We start from the raw sequence: 5071 nt of genomic DNA on the forward strand, positions 1-5071 counted from the left end.
GCCAGGTCGGATGGGGCCCTGGGCAGCCTGATCTAGTATTAATTAAATGGAGAGGTTGATGGCCCTGCATATGGCAGAGGGGTTGGAGCTTCATGATCCTTGAGGTCCCTTCCAACCCTGGCCATTCTGTGATTCTGTGAGCCTTGGGCACAGAGATCTGGTGGTTGGTAACCCTGCCCATGGCAGAGATGTTGGAACTGGGTTGGAACTTTTTTTTTTGCATAAGAGGACAGAACAATGAGTATCCAAAAACAGACTGGTAACACTTGTATAGGAGACAGTAAACACTATTTTAAATGACTCTTTTAGCTTATTGCCATAGTAAATAAGTCTTCAAAGACAGTTTTATTAGAATTGCTTGCACGTGAACATTAAGATGCTATATGCATGCCTAACTTTTCATACAGTATGCCATACACATGCGGGTTTGTGGTATTTCAGAAATATTTAGTAGCAAGTAGCCTTGTAGAAGACGTGGTTGCTATTCAACCAATAGAGTAAGAATCTCACAAGTAAGCGAACAAGGATAAATGAGGTTTTCAAATTGGAATTTGAGCTAGCAGAATAAGATGCCAGGCATCTTCCCCATGTTTTACATGTGAGCTGAGTAACACACACAAAGATGGAAAAGCAATCATGTTATTGTAATTGATTTTTTTACCTGCTCTATCATTTCTTCCAGACATTTAAGCTACAGTCTATGATTATTACATCAAAATTTAATGATACCTTACTCCTTTCACTTTGCATATTTGAGTATCTTAGATGCGGTAATAATTTCATTAATGAAAGTAACTAGTAGGTTAACATTTATAGAAAGCTGACTAGGTACATGATGACTTAACAGAATCTGTTTTCCTATTCAAGAAAAATGGAGATGGACAACATTTACAGAACAGCTCCAAGAAAAGAGGTCTATCATTGGTTTTACAGAGCTACTACACTTATCCAATTTGCTCCAAGTTCACTGCAACATTCTTCCTCGAGCACTCCTGTTAAGTTGCCCAGGGTTAAATCAAAATAAAGACTGATTCTAATACAAAGTATAGCAGAACTGTTTTTCTGAACAGAGGTATAATTAAATATCTAATATCTGTACGATATATTTGAACACTTATCCCTATTTTAAAGTACTGCATTAAATATGTATTTATTTAATCCCACACACGCTTGGGATACTAATCAGTTGTTTCTGGGAAATAATGTTTCTGAAGCCAGAACTCAGCTGTATGAATTATAACTTCACCTACAGAAATTCCAGACACCAAATTTCTTGAGTTGAGAAATAAATTTTCATCTGCCAGTTGCAGACTTAGTTCCTTGTTATAATTGGCTAAACTTAAATAATTTTACAGCTTTTTCTCTATTCTATCCCACTCCTCCAAGTCCCCAATTTAATTCCTGAGTGCCACTGACCTCACTGGTTTCAATGAGATAACAATTGCACATCAAGGTCTGGCTGGATCTGAATCTATTTTGTATCTTTTCTTGGAAGAAATAGTAATAACTTATATTAACATACAAGTCATAGAGGAAGACAGAAAGATGCTTACTACAGAAACAGATGTTTTTAAATATTATTGCCCTCTGTTGTAGCTACTGCCTTTTCAGTGTAAAAGACTAAAACTTCTCCCCTATATTTCAGCAGAGAAGTGAGATTACTTGATCCTGACCCAACTGGCAGCTTCCGCACTGAATGCTGACTCAAAATCCAACTCAGGTTTAACATCTCCAGATACTACTTCAAACTTCAGAGAAGGTTCTACAGCACCAAATACTCTCTAGTAGAGTATGGCCAGAGGTGTATGTGCATATCATGCTTGGACAAACTCAAAATTAAGAAGAATGTGCAGCTAAGTTTAAAAGCAGTGAGTTCTAATTCTAGTGCTGCCAGTGGTTTTGGTAGAGGTGTGAACAGTTTACCTGGCATTTCTGATTCACTTTCTTATCTGTAAAAAAGAGGGATCACTCTAGAGCTACTATTTTAGATATCTGAAAAATGAAAAATATGCTCTACGTGGGGGTTATTCCAATAAATAAACCACAGAATCAACGTTTACTTGTTCTGGAAGGCATATGAGGCACACATTTCTTTATTTTAACTTGAAAGCTTTTGTTTTTTGGCTAATTCTTTTGTTTCAGAAGTTGAGCTTACCGGACTCATGTAAATTCCTTGGTGCACATCTCCAAACTGTCCTTCACCAATGCAGCGCCCCAGTTCAATTCTCTCCCTTTGAATTTCATAATCTCTGGCTATAAGAATATAATGCACTTAAAATATCAGATCTCCGAGGAAAGGCAGAGGAACAATCCACAAGATACCAAACTCAGTCACTCCAGTGTCTCACAAATGAATAACTAAGATTAACATACGCTGCACACCAACCTATACAAATGCTGCATACACAGTGGAAACCTCTTAAACAAAAGTTTGAATCAAAGCAATGAAAAAGAAAATGTGAACTGTAATTTCTTAAATTAACTATTACGCATTATTTATTTCAACGCAATAGAGATAATTAAACTGTTCTTGCTAGTAAAAGACAAAACATAAATAGCTTAGGACAATAGAGATGATTATAAATACAGCCCTTGCTCACATGCTTTCATGAGTTTAAGAGAAGTCCACTATGCGGTATTTTAGATCTTGGAACCATCAAATTAGCCAGGAGAATTTTTAAAGAGGTAACTGCAAGAAAAAAATACAGAAACAAAGAGCATGGCAAATAAAGATAGAATGAAAAAGCAAAATTTTGAGTGCAATACACCTCCATCAGTCTGTAACTGAAGTAAAATTGATAGAATGCATTGCAACTTATGCAATTTTAATAACTTCGTTGCTAAGATTGAGAGGTTTTCTAATGAAAATGCCTCAGTACTTTGGCAAAAATATTTAAGCAATTGCAAGTGAATTACTTCATTTGCAATTTAATTTCTAGCAGACATGGAAAAATATTTCTGGAACAGCAGAAAAACATGTACAGTATATGTTTTCACCTCTACTTCTATTTTTCAGAGAAAAAAAATAAGCTTATGACTTAGGACTGATTTTTTGCACTTCATTAACACTACAGAAATAACACTGTCTAGAGATAGATAACACTGTGATAAATGCCCTTTTCATTTCTTGCGTTAAGTACTGCATTTTCCTCTTTAAAATCCCAAAGCTAGTTGGTTTAACTATAGATAAATAATGTTTATTAAATGAAAGTGAATAAGAAAAATTCCACATCATTCCAAACTGCAAGCATACAAGGATGGGTAAAGGATCTCCTGTTACCTTCATCTATTCCATAGCTTTCTGCAGTGCAATTAAGAGAAAGATCAAATGCTTACTTAGAGCTTCTTAACATCAAGTCAAGGACAAACATTTTTTTAACATTTAAAAGAAATGAAGAGCTATTACAGATGCAATTTTAACTTTACATTGGCAGAAGTCACAGGTCTGTTCTTGTGATCTGAACTACCCGTGCCCTGGGACAGCTGAACACTTGAATCCACTTCAGTGCAGCACAGCACTTAATGCTTGCGTCAACAGGCTTCGAACTGAAGGGACAAACTGAAGTGTTCAGACTCATCCAGTGCTGGACCACAAGTAATTTGATCAATGGAAATTTAAAATAAAAGGTTACAAAATAATAATAAAAAAATCATAGAGTTAATATGTTAAATAAATAAATAAATAAAGGATTTAGGTTATTTTTTGACCCTGCAATTATTTTGATGGAATTACGTAATAACTTACTGCAAGACTTTTCAAAGCACATTGTTTATTTCTAGAAAACATATATTCTTGCTTTCCAAATATTTTCCACAGTAGCATATTATACAATGAACACTGAAGTGATTATGAAACATTTCTGTCTCAAGAAAACCTGAAGAAATCCCTACAAACAGTCATTATTTTCCAGCAGAACATGCTATCAGCTCAGCACCATCCTCCCCTGTCACACCAAACCAACCTGGCAGTTCTGTAGGCGTTATTCAGAAGCAGACAGAATCAACTGTTTAATGCTAGAGAAATCCCAGGCTGCCAAAATATTTCTGTAGGTTGCAGATATAACTTAAAATCAGCATATGGACTTCTATGTGAAATTAGCTGACTCTGACAGTTCAAGATGATATTCTAATTCAAATATTCCATGAGAAAATCCTGGCCGTGGCCAATGCATCATCTTTTTTTTTTAATTTCAAAGATGAAGACTCAGAAGAACTTCACGTTTTTGTTTTTGCTCCTGAAGTCTTTTATCTTGAAAAATACTGCATGTGGTACAGATGACTTTGCTCTAGAGAACAGCATGTGTGACACAGAGCAAGGATCAAGGATGGGATACAGTTATAGAGCATTATCCAAAAGCATTCCAAATCCCTTGCCTTTATGACACAAATCTTACTTATACTTTATGCACTGTGTTCGACATGACAGTGCAAAATAAACCTCCATTTTATGGCATTCTGAGACATAAAAGGGAGCTCACAGTGAAGTCACTGACAACACCAAAAGCTATGACAGAACATTACTTTGTTTCATAACCTGAACTTAAAAGGACACTGAAGCTAGGAAGCTTTCAAACATCATCGAGCAATGCATGTGCAAAGAAAATATTCTTAAGGCTGAAATGTAAGATTCAGTCCCAAAGAAGCTGCTGGGAAGAAAAGTTCCAGTTAACATACTTACTTGATGGCATTGTATAAGTATCTTCTTCATCTATAATCTCTGCATAGTCATCTGTTTCTGCAAAGGGAGGAATTAAAGAGTTTCGGGAAAAGCATATGAAAACACTTCTCCAAAACAGTATCTCCAATGTATCAAAGCTGATAAGTCACAATCCCCCACTTCAACAGTGCTGGGACACATTTACAATAGCGTGAATAAAACTTGCTCATGCATAATTTATGGCATGATAATGACTTCAAGTGCCAATTACGCTACGTCACATAGATGCATTCAACAAGGAATAAAAGCAAGTTTCATCTGTATTCAGAAAAGCGAAAGTTCTCTAACCGAATCCAATCTAAACTGTTGACTTCAAAAGAAAATCCTTTTAACAGCAAATTCGACCACAGGAAA

Source organism: Meleagris gallopavo, chromosome 3 (genome assembly GCF_000146605.3).
Source record: "Meleagris gallopavo isolate NT-WF06-2002-E0010 breed Aviagen turkey brand Nicholas breeding stock chromosome 3, Turkey_5.1, whole genome shotgun sequence".
NCBI classification, from domain to species: Eukaryota; Metazoa; Chordata; class Aves; order Galliformes; family Phasianidae; genus Meleagris; species Meleagris gallopavo.